Genomic DNA, 21,130 nt, shown 5'->3' on the forward strand with positions numbered 1-21,130 from the left:
ATTTATTATTTAAATTTTTATACCGCCCTTCTCCCGAAGGACTCAGGGCGGTTCACAGCCAGATAAAAATACAATAATAAATACAATTAAAATACAATTAAAAAACTTATTCAATTGGCTGGAATTAAAATTTAGAATAAATATAAAAACTCATTAAAAACCCATTAATTAAAAAACTAACCCAGTCCTGCGCAGATGAATAAGTGAGTTTTAAGCTCGCGACGAAAGGTTCGGAGGTCCGGAAGTTGACGGAGTCCTGGGGGGAGTTCATTCCAGAGGGCGGGAGCCCCCACAGAGAAGGCCCTTCCCCTGGGCGTCGCCAGATGACACTGTCGCGCCGACGGCACCCTGAGGAGTCCCTCTCTGTGAGAGCGCACGGGTCGGTGAGAGGTATTCGGTAGCAGTAGGCGGTCCCGTAGATAACCTGGCCCTATGCCATGGAGTGCTTTAAAGACGTTCACCAAAACCTTGAAGCGCACCCGGAAGGCCACAGGTAGCCAGTGCAGTCTGCGCAGGATAGGTGTCACGCGGGAGCCACGAGGGGCTCCCTCTATCACCCGCGCAGCCGCATTCTGGACTAACTGAAGCCTCCGGATGCCCCTCAAGGGGAGCCCCATGTAGAGAGCATTGCAGTAATCCAGACGAGACGTCACGAGGGCGTGAGTGACTGTGCACAAGGCATCCCGGTCTAGAAAGGGGCGCAACTGGTGTACCAGGCGAACCTGGTGGAAAGCTCTCCTGGAGACAGCCGTCAAGTGGTCTTCAAGAGACAGCCGTTCATCCAGGAGAACACCCAAGTTGCGCACCCTCTCCATCGGGGCCAATGACTCGCTCCCAACAGTCAGCCGTGGACTCAGCTGACTGTACCGGGATGCCGGCATCCACAGCCACTCCGTCTTGGAGGGATTGAGCTTGAGCCTGTTTCTCCCCATCCAGACCCGTACGGCCTCCAAGCACCAGGACAGCACTTCGATAGCTGATTATGAATTCAAGGTGACTTTTTTATTATAAACTGACATTTGAAATGGTATAGGAAAATAGTCTTAAAACACTACAGTAAATTTTTATTAAAACCATAACAGCATTTAAAACCATCTTTGCTAAGGTTCAGGAAATGCCAGGATAAAGAGATCGATCTTCAGCTATCTTCTAAGAATCCAAAAGGAAGGGACCTGCTTTAGGACCACTGGTAGTTTATTCCAAAGACTGGATGCTGCTCTAGAGAAATCCTATCAATAAACACAGGCACTGAAAAACTCTTGCACAGATTTGACCATTAGCAATCTCTCCCCAGATCTCAAATTGATCAATTGACTCAATTTATATAGCTCTCCATCTCATATTCATGGCTCTGGGTGACTTACAATTAAAATGTATACAGTATCCACAACAGAATAAAACAAACATACAAACAATCAGAGTCCAATCAGATGACACTTTCTAATAGATGGAACACATTCCATTCTGCTGGACATGAGGAAATAGGTAGATGTCACTGGGGAGAAGCAGTCTCTCAAATAACCCTGCCCCATGCCATGTAGGGCTTTATAGGTTATCACCAGAACTTTAAAATGGACCTGGGAGCACGTGACTCACAGAGCAGAAATGGTATGCAGAGATCTTGAGGTGCACATCAATGCATTCTTTGCTGCATTTTGCACCAACTGAAGCTTTCAAATACTCTTCAAGGGGAGCTCTATGTTACTGGAGTATGGTCAGTACTTGGGGAGACAATCTTTCAACTATCCAGGTCCAGAACTCTTTAGGATTTAGGATCCTACCAATAGGCAGTGAAGCACTTGCAGAGTGGAGTACCCATCTTCTAAGCCTACTTACTATTCTGGTTGTACCATTCTTCAGCACCAAACTGATTTTCAAGGGTAGTTCCATATGGAGTGCATGCATCACTAAGGTCAGTTTATATCCTTCTGGAAATTGGCACAGTATACTTACCTCTGATGCTATTGGAAATTAGACTTTCCAATAGGATGTTCTGTATAGAAACACAGAACATTCTAAATCTATACCTGATCCTATAGAAAGAAAACTGTCACACCAGTTAAAGCAAGTTTTTGAAGAATCACCCATGAAGTTTGTCTTCCTGGGAGATACAGTCTCATCCAGTCAAACATAACCTGTATGCCCTGATTTAACATCTCCCTTGGTTTAGATGAAAGGGAGAGTTCAAGTTGAGAGTCATCTCAATAAAATAGGGCATAATTAAATTACACTGAATCCCACAGTGTAACTCCTATGTAGTTGAACAGAATATCCCAGCGTGATATTTGAGACTATCCTTGAAAGTAGGAATAGCACCACTGCCACACAGTCCCTGTAATTACTAACTTGCGGAGTTGGTCCAGTAAGATACTGTAGTCCAAGGTATTAATAGCGGTTGAGAGACAGAGCATTCACTCTGTTTCATAAAAACAACAACTACCGGGCTACCAAAGTTATTTATGGGGTGAAGGTAGCTGTACAATTTTATTATGTCAAACCCAGAACATTAATTTGCTCTAACAGTTGCCATAGTTGTCCAGCTACTATCTTCTTAATAACCTTCTTCCAAAAGGAGATGATACCGGTGGTAGCAGGACAATAGTTTGAAATTAGAAGCTGGATCAATAACAACAGCCTTGAGCACAGTGGTGGACTTGCTTTTAAGAGCTATGGAACGTAATGTTCAAGGGACAGGTGACCAGAAAAAGGCCAGTGAGAATCTTATCTATTTTCTTAGGTCTCAGTGTCTGAAATTAATCTTGCAACAATGATCAGATGGTTGTCTGGCAATCTATCTTAGTTCAGTTTCAATTTTGGTGCCTAGATCACTGTGGAATAGATTTTTTGTGTATATAAAAGGCACCGAAACTCACTGCATTATTTCTCTGAATTGGGGCTTAATTAATCTGTCATGCTGACACTGGTCAAATATTTAACTACTTGGAAAATTTCTGTTGGGGGACTATAGAGCAGGGGTCTCCAACCTTGGCAACTTTAAGACTTGTGGACTTCAATTCCCAGAGTTGAAGTCCACAAGTCTTAAAGTTGCCAAGGTAGGAGACCCCTGCTATAGAGGCTTTGGGAGGCATAGGCAAAATAATCCATAGGTTTGTGTTCTTGTTAAATTGTAAGTCTTTACTTCTGTCTGCCCAGTATACATCCAGCTGTCTTACAAGGCCCTCACCAGGATTCTGCTTTGTTAGCTTTGTAAGTCAGCAGATCAATATTTGTCTGCAGTTTTAATGGGGTTTTTGTGTCAAGCCTGGTAAAGCCTTATGTGTATTTTTATTATAGACATGGCAAACAAGCCAGTGCAGGCAGGTAACGTTGAAATCCTGTTGTTTCTTCTATCAGCTGGATTTGACAAGAGTGGATAAAAATGGTTGAAAATGAAAGTAATAATATAAATAGTAATAATAAATTGTATGTGTGTCTATGTGTTTGCATTTTGACTGCACATTGAAAAAGATTAGAGCAATAAGAGAAATAAAAAAGATCCATAGTGTAAACATAAATAACAAAAAATGGAAGACAATCAATCCCTTATTCTTTTTTTTCAATTAAATAGTATTGATGAGTTCATGAATTTTCTCTAGGGAGAAATCCTAATTGTTTTTAATCTGTCAAAAAAAAAAAAAGAGCAGAAGAAAGCATTTGTTTAGTGCTAGAGAACTTTCTTCAGCTGTCTTCTCTAATCTGGCACCGTCCCTATGTATTAGAAATGCCATAAACCCTGGGAATTTTAACAATTGCAGTTCCACTATATTTGCAGATTGTCTGTTCTGGAAGACAGGTCTTCTATCAAAGAATATGAGTTGCCCATAATATGATAATTGAAGGAGATTGAGTTCTATTTCTTTATGGCTTCATGGGCTCTGCCAAGCGAGCCAGTTGTGGTTTATTCAGTAAACTATGGTTGAGCCACCTAGTCTGGCAGCTTCCTCTGAACCATGAATAACTTCGGCAACAAATCTCTTAATCTTTCTGTGAATGTTAATACTACATTAAAAATACTTCTCTTGAAGAATTTGAGGTTTTCTAGTTTCTGTGATCTGCCTACTATATAAAAAGGGTGGAGCAATGATATGAATGGCACCCACTCTTGAAGATATTTGTACTTATTAGCTCCAATTTAGAATGAAAGATCTGTAGAGGAAGGCATATGACCTCACAGCTTGCTAATATGTCCTTGCCATATGTAAAATCTACACACTGGGCCCTTGTGTGGAAGAGACCTCAATGGTGGCGTTTTTTTTGAGAGGGTAAGGGTGCAAACAAAGTTACTATTCATCTTCAGAGTTGTCTGCCATCACAGCATTAATGAGACTGGCAGTGCTGTGACTCTTGTAGGACTGTGAGTTCAGGTAATGAATCATCATGAGATGGAAATTACCAGTTGATGTAATTCTATTGTCCCGAGTTGTGCTCATCATACATATTTTTAAACAGATTAGCCTGTATGGTTTGATAGAATCTAAAAGTTGTGCATTAATTGTAGAAATTACTGGCAATGCCTTGGCAAACCACAGATGCTGTTGAGACACACAGAGGTTGTTTTGTACAAACTTCATATGGATAAAAAAAAGTATCTCTCCCCCTTCCCTCCTTTTTAAATCTTTCCATATGGAACCAACTGGTTTCAATCTTAGCAGTAACTATTGGCTGAATTGCCGTATCTGTGAAATATTCATAAACATTCTATTCAGTCAGGTAGAAGAGCTGCTGTGAGTAATGTTCCAATATCAACAAGGAAACCATTTGGCTTTGAGAGAAAAAAAATTACAAGGCTTAGATTTAAGGTAGGTAAATTGCTGGGTGAGAAGGTAGGTACCGTAATACAGGTAAGTGGACTGAGAAGGATTGGAATATGACCAAGGCCAGTGTTTTCCAACCTTGGAAACTTTAAAGTGTGGGTACACATCTAAAAATGTCCAACTTTGAAAAACATTGATCTAGGCAACAGAGAAATATGGGAAACTAAATAGGTGTAGATGGAGAAACCGAAGTCCAAAGAGATCATACCAGACTGTCATAGACTTGCTGACAGTCAAGTTAGTAGCTCTCATGCTTTTAAAAGCCAATTACCATCAAATCATAATATTTGTTAACATCTAAATTTGTAACCACTTGGCAGATTCAACCCTGGACAAAGCACACACTGCTATTTTTTCACACCGGAGCTGCTTTTAATTGTGGATATTGCTGTGTCTCTTCCCCCCCAACCCCAAAAAATATGTTTGGTTCACATAAAGATCTTGTGCCATCTCTACATAGTCCAGGTGTATTTGCATGGTGGGTGTGCACGTAGAAGAACGGCTGGTCTCATTCCTTTCCTACCAGCATTCCAAGTTCTCATTTTTCAGACAGCTGATGATGTTTGGAATGAGGGTTGTCACTGATACATTTTTCCAGCTCTTTTGCTTGCTTGTGCTACTTTTTCTGTTTATTATATTTTCCTTTATTCAGAACTGGCTTCGATTTAATTAGTGTTTGCTTTATAAGATACAGAAGACCAAATGGAATCAGTAACAGCTGAACTTAGTAGAAATCAACACATCCCGCCTTCTGAAAACTGAGCATTTATCTTTGTTGGATTGGGGCCATGGCATTTGGTGGGCCATTAGGGGTGGAAAACTAATAAGTCGTAGCTTATATTTTGCCTTCTTGTAGCTTAAGGTGCTTCTAATAGCTGGTTCTTAACGTTGCCAGCTAAAACTTGTTGGTTTTGTTTGCATGTCATACTGATCCACAAAGTAGCCAATCATATTGCCTTAACATGTTGTATAAACTCAACCTACTTGGTTAGGTTACCAATCAGAGCTTTATGCAAGCCTAGAATAGGGTCACTGAATAAGTCATTATTAAGTTGATCATGTATAAGTATATAATTATTCAGAGGCACACATTGTGCAACTATCTCGTATTTCTTCTAACCCAATTGTAATTTTTTTTGAAAAAAGAACAAGTATGTTAATGCACATTGCTTCCCTTTGCTATCTCCCAAACAAGAGATATACTATCTCCCATCAAGAAATTTCAGAAAGAAAAAACACAAATATTCCACAAGGACTGCAGTGTGACTAGCTTTTAGTGAATGGAACCTAGTTGTATTCATAATTGTCTACTCAACAATTTGCCCCCAAATGTGCACGTATAGGAAGAAATATATTTAGGAATGGCATACCTAATGATAATGGATTTCGATAATTAACTTTAAACCTTCAAATATTCAGCATACTTGGACTGAATGTTGTATACATTTGCTTTAGTTATAAGAGTAACCACACAATCACATAATAGCTAAGTACAAATGAATAAATTGTGAACTCAGCCCAAAACTGAAGCCATAGTTTAGTTTTGGCTTAAGTTGTGGCTTGTTCTAGAGAGACAAGCAGATGTTCTAGCTTAGATATGACACAAAGAAAAACCATCAGAGAAGGAGGTTAGTTTGTTTAGCCAGTGCCAATAATAGGAAGCTATGTTGGAGTGATCACGAGTATGTGTGTCTGAGTGGGTGGGTGGGTGGGGTCCCATGCGTTATGATGTTGTTACATGGTGAATAATACACTCTATAGCATTCATATCGTGATGGGACTGAAATAAATTATGTTATTAGTGTTATTTGCATAATCACATCATGATGGATATGACCTCTTTATAATTTATAACATAACTATGGCTATGCATTTTGTTCAGTATATATAATCCTTGTTAATAAGCCATCATTTCCAATAAACTGGATTGGAAGTGCTGGATTCACATAGCAAAGTCACACAACTTCCTAAACTATAGTTTGTTTGATATTACACACACACACACACACACACACACACACACACACACACATATATTCTGAAGTTTTCGCAGGTGTTTGTATGTAGGTCTGGTTATTCGGGTTTTCTCCCGCGTAAAATTAGAAGTGTCTTGGCGATGTTTCGACGAAGTCTCATTCGTCATCTTCAGGCTGGTGTTTACAGCTTCGTGTTTCTAGGAGCAATGTGTGATTGCAGCTGTTTCTTCCTTTTAACTGCTAGTGGGGGTTTGAACTGATTGGTTGGGAGCTTGGCTGTGTTCTGATTGGGTGGAGGTATGCTCTGATTGGTTGGGGGTTTGGTGGTGCTCTGATTGGATGGTGGGTTTGGCTGTGCTCTGATTGGATGGGGGTATGTTCTGTTTGGGGGGGCTTGGTTGTGCTCAGGTTAGTCTGAGTTGCAGGGGGATTTGAGTTGGTGAGCTGCATTGCTATTGTTTGGCTTCATGTTAGTGGTCGTGCTACATCTTCATGGTGGGTATCAGTGTGCTGCATGTATGGATTTGAGGGGTTTGAAATGGCTAGAAATGCAGCTGCGTCTGGCTTCTGATCCGTGGTCGTGCTTCATCATCAGTGTGGGTTTGAGTCTGCTTTCTGCGTGGATGTGTGGTGGTGACATGCTGTGTGGCACTCGTGAGTGTGGGTCTTGCGTCATTCTTCATGTTAGGGACTTGTTTGTCGATAAGGCGGGTTTCCAAATGGCTGGTAGGCGGGAAGTATCATCTTGTTTATTCATGCTGTTTGGGCGTTTTTCTATCTCAATGGCTTCTCTGATTATTCTGTTGTTAAACTGTTCAGTTTTGGTGATAGTTCTGGTATTTTTAAAGTCAATCTTATGTCCTGTGGCTTTAAGATGTTGAACCAGGGAGGAAGTTGGCATATATAACCTAACTATTGTGATTTGTAAACCAAATTTACAGTTTTGTTAAAAACTAGTCAATTATTTCGTAAAATATGGTTAAAGCAGCCGAATGTGTAAATCATTATAATACAGTTTGCACTTCACTACAAATATTATTTGAATCTGGTCACTTTGATTTGTACACGGTAGCATATAAACTAAATCAGTGAGTTTTTCATTGCTACATATTATTGTAACTTTTTTCTTCTTCTAAAGCTCAATTAAAATGATATATTCTTGTTATTTTTAATTGTGGGTCATTGCCTCAATTTTCTTCTTTTCTTCCTTTTCAGAGTGCACTTTTATCTTAGGGGCTATTCTGTAGTATATGTAGTCCTCGAGTCACAACAGTTCATTTAGTAACTATTTGAAGTTACAGCGACACTGAAAAAAGTGACTTGACCATTTTTCACATTTATGACCGTTGCAGCATCTGCATGGTTACATGATTTGCACTCACATGCTTGACAACTGACTCATATTTATGACCGTTGCAGTGTCCCAGGGTTATGTAATCATCTTTTGCAAACTTCTGAGAAGCAAAATCAATGGGGAAGCCAGATTCACTGAACAACTGGGTTACTTACTTAATGACTGTCTCATAAAATGAGGCAAAACTCACTTATCAAATATCTAATTTATCGACACAAATTCTGGGCTGAATTGTGATCATAAATTGAGGACTACCTGTATAAACTGCCATTAAATTATATTAAAATAGAAAAGTTGATTCTTAATCTTTACTGATCTTCAAATACTGTTTTTTTTGCCCCAAAGATTGAAAGTTTCCCCAGATGACATGACCAAAATTATAAGAATCCTTTGAAAATAGGTGGCTTTTCTTGTGAAGAAAAAACATCAGAGGAATATCAGTGGTTATTTTAAACTGCTCTCTGGGTGAGATGCTGGGAATTCAGACTTAAAACCCTTAGATAAGGCTTGCTGACTGCTGGAACATTCTCTGCTGTTTGCTCTTTGACTTCTAGTTTAGGATTGTCTTGTTTACTTAGACTTCTGCTGGACATCTGACATCTTGAACTGCTGACCTCTCTTTGAGTTCATACCAAATTTTTTCCCCCTCTCATCTGAATTTGGGCTTTGTTCATGATCCCAATCCTTGTGATACAATACTGATACTAATCAGTTCCCTGCTTTGCTTGACTCTGATTCTCTATAATCTATCTGAACCAGTGTTTCTCAAATTTGGCAACTTTAAGATACCAACTTTCATATTTGGAGAGCTGCTTTTTAGTAACATACATCCAAAGATAAAAAGCTTTCAGTATCCCATAATGTTATCCTACTTACAAAATCAGTCCTTCAGAACAAAATAATACCTAGGGTGCCAGTACAATAGACAACAGGGTGACATTAAAACTGGTAGTATTTAAACTCCTTGAAATAAAACATAAATTTATTGTATAAACAACAAATGGCTAGAAATGTGCCTTTTATTTTATTTCTAGAAATATTGTAATATAAAAACCTTTGTTTTGGTGAACCTAAAATAACAGAATCCTATGAGCAAATGTTATAGTTCTCCAAAACATTTGTACAGGTTTGATATTAAAATTAGAAGGGTGTGTGTGTGTGTGTGTGTGTGTGTGCGGGGAGGCGGGGGGGGGGGAAGACAAAAGAAAGAAATGTGGTTAAAATGCCAAAGTGTCTTTAAATGGCATGCAACAATTATTGCCAGACTTAGAAATCTTATCAAAAAGGGGCTAAGCAGATTTCAATTTTCATCATGAGGTACCAAAATAGATTAATGGTAATGATTTAAAAATAAACAAAACCTCAAAGGTTGTTTGTATGACATACTTTACTGGGTCAAAGTGGTGATGTCATATATCATGAAAACTCTATAACATCCCAGGGATGTTTGAGGCTAAACTGAGGCACACCTATACCCACACACTCATAATTTTCTTGGGACCTAGTAAATTAGTGGAACATTAATCCTTTCTTCCAGGTAGAGTAGATACTATATTTTCTTTTACAATACTGGATTGGACCATTCCAATTTCCAAGAACATAGCAAAATTCTTTCCAGTTTGTAAATGCCATCTGGAAGTGTAGGGCTTGAACTTGGCCGTATAGTTTTTCCTTTTTATTTACGAGTCCCCTTAATAATTGTTCTTATTTTTTCTGCTTTTAATCCTGTATTACTTTATTATTATACTTTATTTTACTTAGTCGTTGACCATAAAATAATAACAAGAACTACAAACTTCTTTCCCTTCTGAAACAGGAAATCCTAATGCTGCCCTGTAAAAACAGATTTTTCTAAGATTTTCATTTGGTTATCTTTAGTTTTTCTTTACTGTTGTGCCCATGCAGAAAAAGATGGAGTGGGTAGTCCCTGGCTCTGTCTGTACTAGTGCCAAGTCCATTTGGTTTACTATATAGTGGAGGTTTTTTAATTTATTTATTTTTAAAATTTCATTTGTCAGAAAGGAAAGCTACCAAAAAAATGAATGAATGCCCCTTTCTTCTAGGAAAAAAAAATCATTGTTTTATTTATTTATTAAATCAATTTATATATAGTAGTTGACAATCTCAGTACATGATTTTGGGCAGCTCACAACATTAAACAAATAAAAATATAGTATACAGAAACAGAAATCCAAAATAAATAAGGAATTAAAAACAGACCAGTCAAAAAAATCATAAAATGCCCTCAATGTATCCAGGAAATGGGATTTGAAGGATTGCCATCTTACCCAAGCTGTGGTTTGGATACCTTCAAATGAACACTGGATTTTCATACTTTTTTAATTAATTAATTCAGAAATTGCTTGTTAACAGCTTTTTAGATAGCAAATTTTGTTATACTGGCTGAGTTTGTTCAATCTTGTTTTATGTTAATTTAAGGACTTTAAAAAATCTTATTTTGGAATAAAAAGCAAAAAATGATTGGGATATTAATTTTGGAAAGTTATAAACAGACTAAGGGACCAAATGGATTTAAAATAAGATTGTGAAATTAATTACAACAGTTATTTAAAATTCCATTCACACACACACACACACATATACATGATTTTGAAATTAAGTGTAAGAAACCTTCAATGGGAAATGGATGTTGAACCAGAAAGAATTAAAGATTGAAATGCAGTAGAAGAGATCCATTAATAATAATGGAACAAAATATTTTTGGGAAGAATTCAAGGCTATTTGGGAACAGTAAATTCAGAAGCTATGCTTAAGATTGTTATCGTAAAATTGGATTTAAAATTAAATTCAGAAGCTATGCTTAAGGTCATCATAAAATTGGATTTAAAATTAAATAAATTTAACAGAGGATTGGCTGATGTCTTAACAATGAAAAGAAATATACAAATAAGAAATCAGAAGAGTGGCTTACATATTCTTTTTTAATTTGGGTTTACAGAAGAGACCTTATGAAGGAGTTTCTGAAAAAAGACAAAAATAAATAGAAATCAAGTTCTAGGACACTAAAGAGATTAAAGATCATGATTCTTAAAAGTAAAGGGAAGAAATATTACATTGGTTATATGTGTGTGTGAGAGAGATTTCTGGTAAGTCTTAATGGACTTTATGATTGAATGCTTTAATGAAGTTTTAAAATCTGTTTATAGGTAAGAAATGAGATATGGGGAAATATTTTTGTTGTAATATCAGAGAAGGTGATAAGCTACTGAAATTGTTCATACTATAATTAAGGAGGAATTAGTTTTCTATATATTTCTGTTTTCTTTATTATTTCTCTGTTCATTATTTTTCTCTACAATTTTTTTCTTTTTCTTTTTATATATTTTTTAGTTTTTATTATTTCTTTATCTTTGTATCTGTACATTTTAATTAGAATTATATATACAAAAATAAAATTGTAGTAAGCGGCATGTACATCTGTTTTGCAAATTGAGATTTGCAGGTTTCCACAAGGGGGCAGTATGATTATGTGCCAGAGTTTGTTTGACTAATAGGCAGCTTTCTGGTGGGTTTATTGCCATTATATGTGGAGCATAATCAAGGTTAATAAAAAGCACTTGCACAAGAAGAGTAGGAACAAACCAGAATGGATCTAGCCAAAATGATGGGCATATTTGTGGCTCTGGGATAAAAAAGAAGAGAAAGAGAAAGAAGACAGGATGATTACAAAACCTAATCCTTTTCACAACATACATGAGATAAAAAATTATAAACATGAGGTTTTAATATGATTTTTTGGAAGGATAAAGCTTGGTTGTAACATTAACTGAATCGCTGGCCTTATATGGGGAAAATGTATCCTTCCACCTCTGAAGGATTATTGTGAGGCAGTCGCGAAGGAAGATGATAAAAATAATACACCTAGAAGAATAGAATTGTCCATTCATACATTATTCTGGGACCAGAACTCATGATCTTCTGGTTTTTAAACTGGTTCTTTAACCATTTCACCAAATCAGTCCTGAAATATTTGCTTTAAAATGTTAGCATTTAATGTTTACATTTCATATCAATGATTTAAAGAGTCAATTCATAGGATTTATTTAATACAAGAGACAACATGGTATAGGCAGAAATGATTTGTAAATTGGCTTGATTACAAAACATGCAATTAATAGAGATGGAGACTTGCAGGGAAACTTTTAGAGAAAGGCAAAATTATATCTTATGCCTTGAAACAATAGAATAAGAAGTCATCCAAGATGTTCAGGCAAGACTGCAACTTTCTTGATTGTTTTTCACCCCTTGTTCTTCATTTGATCTTCAACTCTGATTTGCTCATCTGTTTAACCTGGTTCTTCCTTTGGTTCTGATGACAGGTTTGCCTGGAATGGCTCTTTGCAGCTGCTTATAGTTTATGCTCTGAAGTGTTACTAATTTTTCTGCTCTAGGATGAAGCTGTACGGGTCTGGATGGGGAGAAACAGACTCAAGCTCAATCCCTCCAAGTGGCTGTGGATGCCGGCACCCCGGTACAGTCAGCTGCATCCGCAGCTGACTGTTGGGGGCGAGTTAGTGGCCCCAAAGGAGGTGGTTCGCAACTTGGGCGTCCTCCTGGATGGACGGCTGTCCTTTGATGAACATCTGGCGGCCGTCTCCAGGAGGGCCTTTTACCAAGTCCGCTTGGTCCGCCAGTTGCGTCCCTTCCTTGACCGGGATGCCTTATGCACAGTCACTCACACTCTGGTTACGTCTCGGTTGGATTACTGCAATGCTCTCTACATGGGGCTGCCCTTGAGGTGCACCCGGAGGCTGCAGTTAGTCCAGAATGCGACTGCGCGAGTAGTAATGGGAGCCGCTCGTGGCTCCCACATAACACCACTGCTCCGTAGTTTGCACCGGCTTCCTGTGGTCTTTCGGGTGCGCTTCAAGATTTTGGTTACCACCTTTAAAGCGCTCCATGGCTTAGGACCCGGGTACTTACAAGACTGCCTGCTGTTACCCTATGCCTCCCACCGACCCGTACGCTCTCATAGAGAGGGTCTCCTCAGGGTGCCGTCCGCCAAACAGTATCGGCTGGCGGCCCCCAGGGGTAGGGCCTTCTCTGTGGGAGCATCGACGCTCTGGAATGAACTCCCCCCTGGCCTACGTCAAGTGCCTGATCTTTGGACCTTCCGTCGTGAGCTAAAAACATACTTAATTACTCAAGCGGGACTGGCATAATAGTTTGATTTTAAATTGGGGTTTTATTAATATTCTTAAATATTTTAAATTTAAATTTTAATTATTAACCGTTTTTGTAATTTTGCTATGTTTTAATTTGTTTTAATTGTACATATCTTGTATTTTATTTCTGGCTGTACACCGCCCTGAATCCTTCGGGAGAAGGGCGTTATAAAAATTTAATAAATAAAATAATAATAATAATAATAATAACAACCATTCCAGTTGTTTTCCCCAGCTTTTCCTCTTGGATTAAAGAAGCAAATGGGGAAGATGTGGAAGGATAGAGAATGCCCATCTGGATGTGGTCATTTTCCTCATTATTTAGTGAAAAATCTAAGGCAGGGGTGTCAAACTTGCAGTGTCCCATTGCTGTCACTTGATGTATTGCGACATTTTCCCCCTTCACTAAAATGGGGGTTAGCATCATTGGTGCGTTGTCCGTGGTTTGGTTCCACCCACCCACCTGGATGTCGTCATAGACGATTTGTGCGTGGGCAGATCACACGTGCATGACTCCGTTGTGAACCAGTAATAAAGGTAAGTAGAACGTACCCCTGGCTAGCATGGCCAGTGTGTGATGATCTGGGCCACAGCTCCTGGTATATTTTAAATTTAGATTCAGATCTCATCTGCTTTGTGTATTCAGCTTATAGATTCTGGCATTGTTATTTTTACTTAACGGAAAAGTAGCAGTTTGTGAATTTTTCTGAAAAAGTTTGGTAGATTAAAGGAAGTTGCAGAACACTCTAGTACATGGGTGTCAAACTCACGGCATCATGTTGCCATCACGTGACATATCACAATGTTTTTCTGCTTCCCTGAGGTGGGGTGGGTGTGGCCTCTGCATGATGCATCCAGCCTGTGGGCCACCAATTTGACACCCCTAGTCTAATATGTAAAATCAGATAGATGACATGCATTCAGACAGAAAGACTGATGTAACCAGATGTAACTGATATACGTCCAACCAAAATTATCTATCTTTTCCTATATAGCACTTTTTCTTTGCTAATTTCAGTGTCTATCAAAATGTTTGCTACCAATGTTACACCAGGCATAATGAAGGATCAGTCACACATCCTGGCCAATCAAGAGTTGAAGCTTTATATAATGATAAGGCCAAAATAAACCAATTTCAGGGTGGGTTTTTTTGCGGTGGTTGAGGCTTTCAACAGACCCTAGTTTGCTGAAATGAGAGTTACCTTCTGATGTAGACAGAGTTCTCTATCATGGGTCATAGCTCTCTATCAAATTTTTAAAATTAATTTTCTTCCATCCTGTCCCAGCCTCCCTTCTGTCTTCAGTGTGATGTAATCTTTATTCCACTGCTTTTCTGCCAGGAGGTCTCTGTGTTGTGTAAATAGCCAGCTGCAGTTGTGAGAACAGGATGTGTGCATGGAAGGTCTTGTTGGGAGGATCGCAGAGGTTTGAAAAGCATTGGGGCAGGCAACAGTGTAATGTCACAGTAACTGATCCCTTGGGATGAGATTTATTTTTTGTCAGCTAGATGGGGGGGGGAAGCCCAGAATTTTTGGCTCCATCCACTAAAGAGATAACCTTTGCTCTGACCATTAAAAACAATTTTTTAAATATATTTGGAGCTAACTGAGAATATGAAACATTTTTGGAAAGATCCCAAGATTTTCTTTCAGATTGGAGATGAATTGATTTGTTATGAATTGCTATGTTGTTTTCATTTATACATTTATTTACAATTGTTATGTACTATCCTTCAGCTAAGATTTGCAGAGCATTTCATCATAATTTGAAATCAGTGTCTCCTGGTGGACTTGAAGCAGAGAAGCTAATATCATGTAATAACTAAGACTATAAACAGTGGTATGCAAGTTAATTTTCATGCTTATGAAAGCAAAATGAAAGATTGGATTTATCCCGGTTTTAGATCAAGAATACAGAATTTTAATCCCAAGTTTCTGCACTTCAGAACTGCAGAAATTTATTAAGAGTTTCTGTAGGCAACTTACATCTGTATTTATTATTCACATTTCTGGGTCTGGCTTCTCATTCTAAATTGCTCTTGACCATTGCAATAGTGGTATATTAAAATAGTTTGTCCAGAGCAAGTTTTGCTATCATTGGGCCTTACTCAGTTTTATTATTTTTCTCATTTATGTCTTGTTTGAGGTGTTCAATTTTAGGTATGTTGATTACATTCTGCAAGTACCAAAGCATAACTATTATTTACTGTACCTTGGTGGGTGGAGGTGGCATCTTGTACCACCTAAACAGGCATGAAGAATCTTCAAGAATGCAGTCATATCTTTGGGAGCTTGTCTTCAGGCCTCACCAAATATGCTAAAAAGGTAAATTGCTCTACCACATGTGATGTTTTCTTCAAAGTTTCTACATTTCTTGAATAGTTCTATGATTTCCCCATCATTGTCCTGCCTTGGCACTCCACTTCCCCCCTTGCCCCAAAATATGCACACAGGGTGTTGCTTCAATCCATCTTTCCAGCATGTGCTTCTTAAGGAGACAATCACAAGATCAAAGATACTCGTTTTCAAAAGGCAAGGAACAAGGAGAAGGAGAGGCCATGTCCATAATGCTTCCATGTTCTTGTCAAGAATCCCACAAGTAAAATAAAAAGAAATGAAGTGGTCCATTAAAGTATGTTTCAGACTGAACAAGAAATTAGCAATTGCTTTCCCTTTGTTCAGTCCAGGAACTGTAACACCCCTCGCTCCACTCCACTCCACTCCACTCCATTCCCGTCAGCTGCTTTTTGAAAGAGAGAATGCCAGAAATGGATTGTTTCTTGCCAAATGATTGAGAAAACAAAAGACCTTTCTCTTCCCTCCCTCATACCATGGTCAGTAATGGCTGAGCTATCCAGCATGGGGTGGGGGTGGGGGTGTTGAACAAAGTTTGCCTCCAACCTCCCAAAGGCATCACTTCTCCAACCTTTGTCAGGACTGAACGAAAGACTCTCTTTTAAATAGGAAGAAATCAAAAGCTATATTCAGAGTTTTGGGGAGGCCCAGAGAGTGAAGGGATTTTTAAAATTATCTCTCCCATCCCCACCCCATTATTTAATAACAGAGAAGGCATACCTTTTGGACTTAGATGACACTATTTCACAGGACCTGGAACATGCGGTGAGATGAGTGGACACCATTGAAAATAGATGGACCCTAAGGTAATCTGGTTCTGTGTTATGCAGTGCCTTATAGGTGGAAGCCAACATCTTGAATTGCATGCAGAAACCTACTGGAAACTGTAAAGAAATAGAGAGAGCCTTTAAAAAGGTATATAATATCATATTATAATATCATATAATATCATTAGGAGAACATGAATTTAGCTTGGAAAGCCAGGAGGGGATGACAAAGACACTCAAGGCTGCCCCAGCTTGATTGGCATTGAATAGGAGGAAGAGAACAACTCTGCCAGACTCTCAAGTTGTTTTACCCTATAACCATGATGAACCTATGGTCATATCAGTGGGCACGCCAGCTCAGCTCTGGCACGCATGCGCACACCAGCCAGCTGATATTCGGACCTTCTGGGCCCACCAGAAGTAGGGAAACAGGCTGTTTCCTGCCTCTGGAGGGCCTGTGGGGTGGGGGGAAGGCCCGTTTTTCTTTCTCACCTGGTTCCAGATCCTCTGTATGCATCTAGATAGGACAAAAACAGCCTTCCCCAGGCCCTCTGGAGGCCCAAAAAGGCCCGTTTCTCAACTTCCCATTGGACAGGAAGTGACATTTTTTGTTGTCCCTAGCCTCCAGAGACTCCTAGAGTGGCTCTGGAGGCTGGGGACAGCAAAAAATGTCACTTCCTATCCAACTGGAAGTTGGGAAACGGGCCGTTTCGGGCCTACGGAGGGCCTCCAAGGGGGTGGGGAAGACTGTTTTCACCTTCCCCAGATGCATAGAGAGGACCTGGAGCCAGGTGAGAAAGAAAAACGGGCCTATCGGGCCATCGCATGCCAGGAGCAGGGGGGGGAGGGAAGGGGGTTGCGTGCACATGCACAGGGTGGGGCGCATAAAATTATGGGTGTGGGCACGCGCGTGCGCGAATCTTCCCCCATCCTGGCATGCGATGGCAAAAAGGTTAGCCATCACTGCCGTATAACAAGTTGAGTTCCAGCAGTTCATGCAGTGTCTGATCCTGACTTGCCCTAGTTTAAAGGGATGACAAAGCCAGTCAGAAGCCCACAAAAGAAATGGTGTTAAATGGCTGTACTGTGATATGCCCATAGTTGCAGGCATCAATGAATTCTGGACCAGCTACAGGTTTCCCCAAAGCAGCTTGATCTGCACTGATCACTGTTTGACCAGGACGTCACTAATATATGAATGACTATAAGCAGAACCTCCCCATCCAGGAATGGGCAGATTTGATGCAGAAGACAAATCTTGGCAACAGCTGTTATCTGTCCTTCATGCAGGAGTCTCCACTCGCCCAGATTTCACATGAGTTTTGTTGGGGGCGAGGAGTATTTCTACTCTGTCCAGAAATGGATGGAAAATTTCCAGATTATGGTTAGAGACAGCTGAACCTAAAGCCAACCACATGGTCTTACCAACATTGAGTCAAAGCCTCCCCCCACATCAAGTTGCCTAAAGCTTCCAGGCAGTGAAAAAGAACCTTGGTAATATTTTGTACACATCCAGGAACAGAGATGTGCAATTGAGTAGTTCAGCATACTCACAATAGAGATACTTGACTTCATGCTGATAAATGACCCCATCCCGTGGCCTCATACAGATGATAAATAGGAGTAGGGAATAGCCTGAATGAAGGGTTCTAAGGCTGAATTTATCTCCCTTTACCAAAACTGACTGGAATTGACTTCAGAGAAAACCCTTGTAAAACTATGCTTCCCATTGCCAACCTCCTAGGCCAATCTAGAAGGATATCATGATCTATGGCTGGGCTCTCCAAACTTGACAACTTTTAAAAGTTGTGGATTTTTTTTTACTACCGGTTCTGTGGGCGTGGCTTGGTGGGCGTGGCTTGGTGGGCGTGCCAGAGGAAGGATACTGCAAAATCTCCATTCCCACCCCACTCTAGGGGAAGGATACTACAAAATCCCCATTCTGTACCCATTCTTGGGAGGAAAATATTGCAAAATCCCCATTCCCAGCCGACTCTGGGACCAGGCAGAAATGGTATTTGCTGGTTTTCTGAACTGCTCAAAATTTCTGCTACCGGTTCTCCGAACTGCTCAAAATTTCTGCTACTGGTTCTCCAGAACCTGCTGGATTTCACTCCTGCTTTTAGGTTTGTGGAGATTGAGTGATTGATAAAGAACCAACACATTTATGGGCATCATCGTCTGAATTGGTTTACATGGTCCCTGGAGTTTTCTTTTCTTCACTCTTTCTAGTATTTGCTCTCTTAAGTCAGCAGAGGTCTCTGCAATCCATAGGGTAGCTTCTGAAGGAACTGTATGTGTTTGTGAAAATGATAAAGACTGGCGTGAGTTACAATTGCATTCTGGGACTCTGCTTTCTCTCAGCAGAGAGACTATCTATTTAGGGCACTCCTGTGCAAAACTCCCAAATATGTTGGAAGGAGTCCAGCTGCTCTGGTGTTCCTGCATGCAGAATTTGCCCTGATGAACACTGCCTGACCTTTTTCCTCTTTCAAGTTGTTGGGGACTAATACAGTTGGGAGAGATCCCCAGTTTTTCAGTGTTTATTTTTTGTTATTTTTAATTAACAGAATAAGATGTGGGCATTCTAAATTGGGAGATGATGTGTTTTAAATGAAATATTAATTGTTTTGATGAATTTCTCCAAGAATATGTCCTGGTAAAATCGATGCAGGCCTCAATTTTCAACTTTCTGTCATTATATTCGGTGCTCAATTCCCCCTAGTTTCTGAAAGGTATAGCTGATAATATTATTTTAACTATATCCTTTGGAAAAATTAAATTCCAAGTTAAAATACTGTAAGAGAAAAAGGAAATTGACAAGAAAATGAATGTGTCAATTGATTTTAAAACACAAGGCATTGGACTCTAGTCTCTTATTATTGAATTGTCCTTTTTCTCTTGTGTGAGATGAGAGAAGCAGGATAATCAGCAATGAGGGAAGGCAATACTGCATGTGCTTTGAAAGCAGTTTTTCTTTTCGGTCTAGATCTGAGCTCTCTTTGCATTGAAAGCAAGTTTCCTGACTTAGCCTGAAGTAAATCCTGAATCAAAATGAAGTCTGCTAATTCACCACACCTTAAACCTCACCTCACACCCTTCTGTCTCCTGCAGTTTGTCTGATTCAACGCAACACCAGATATGCATACATTGACTAAAAATATGCAGCATGGCATAGGAGCTTGTCTAGCTGGAAGGCAGCTGTGTTAGTTGCAGAATTATATTTGCCATGCATGTGGAGGTGGGGAGGTTGATCAGAGTCTCCTGACCAAGAGCTCCTTTTTGTCCTTTCCCCCTCTTTTTCCTCCAAATGGATGGAGATCTCTGCTGTGGACAAGAGCTGGATTTTTCTTCATAATTTCTCATCATTTTAGAACAAGAGAGTGGCTTCACTGAAAATCTCAACATCCTAGAGTCTCAACATCCTTTTTACGTCGCCACGATGTAAAAAGTATGTTGAGACTCTAGAAAGAGTGCAGAGAAGAGCAACGAAGATGATTAGGGGACTGGAGGCTAAAACATATGAAGAACGGTTGCAGGAACTGGGTATGTCTAGTTTAATGAAAAGAAGGACTAGAGGAGACATGATAGCAGTGTTCCAATATCTCAGGGGCTGCCAGAAAGAAGAGGGAGTCAAATTATTCTCCAAAGCACCTGAGGGTAGAACAAGAAGCAATGGGTGGAAACTAATCAAGGAGAGAAGCAACCTAGAACTAAGGAGAAATTTCCTGACAGTTAGAACAATTAATCAGTGGAACAACTTGCCTGCAGAAGTTGTAAATGCTCCAACACTGGAAATTTTTAAGAAAATGTTGGATAGCCATTTGTCTGAAATGGTGTAGGGTTTCCTGCCTGGGCAGGGGGTTGGACTAGAAGACCTCCAAGGTCCCTTCCAGCTCTGATATTATTATTATTATTATTATTATTATTATTATTATTATTATTATTATTATTATTATTATTATTATTATTATTATTATTATTAAAATGCCAGTGCTCATATTTTCAGAAAGGAATGGAGACAAACACATCGAAATGTTAACAATGGCACAGAATTAGAACAGAATAGAATAGAATAGAATTTATTGGCCAAGTGTGATTGGACACACAAGGAATTTGTTTTGGTGCATATGCTCTCAGTGTACATAAAAGAAAAAGAAAAAAAGAAAAAAACCTTCAAGGTACAACATTTACAACACAAATGATGGTTATTAAAAGTTAATAAAATAAAAAATTATTAAAAGTTATTAAAAGTTAATAAAATAAAAAGTTAATAAAATAAAAATAAAAGTTTAAAAAAATTAAAAGTTGCATAACTAACCAGCAAAGAAGTTGTGCCTAAGAAGTTGTGCCAGTTGTGCTTTGATTACATCAGTGCACCATATTGAACTTTGCTGTGCTGCAAAATGAATGTGATGTCTCGCAGTTTTGTTTCCCTTCCTGAGTACTGGGACACTCTCCATTGTTATTTGATCAGCTGTAGTAGCCTTAAGAAATGGCTGCAGCAGATTACAGTAAATAGGCTGCTCATAGCCATCTTGCTTTGTTATATATCATGTAATGGCATGATGGGTACCTATGATTTAATATTTATTGTGTCTACCAGCCAGGACTGAATGTAGCAAGTTAGAGACAGAATACAAGCAGATGGAGTTTTCCCATGTTTTTGATCTTTATTA

The 21,130-nt window shown here is 39.2% G+C and overlaps 1 protein-coding gene across 2 annotated transcripts in view; it reads left to right on the forward strand.

Annotated features, from left to right (window-relative positions):
- The window catches only part of ARHGAP23 (Rho GTPase activating protein 23), a 223,291-nt gene that overhangs the window by 44,435 nt on the left and 157,726 nt on the right, over positions 1–21,130 (forward strand). The gene's annotated exons all lie outside the window — the stretch shown is intronic.

This window comes from Ahaetulla prasina, chromosome 4 (assembly GCF_028640845.1).
Source record: "Ahaetulla prasina isolate Xishuangbanna chromosome 4, ASM2864084v1, whole genome shotgun sequence".
Taxonomy (NCBI): Eukaryota; Metazoa; Chordata; class Lepidosauria; order Squamata; family Colubridae; genus Ahaetulla; species Ahaetulla prasina.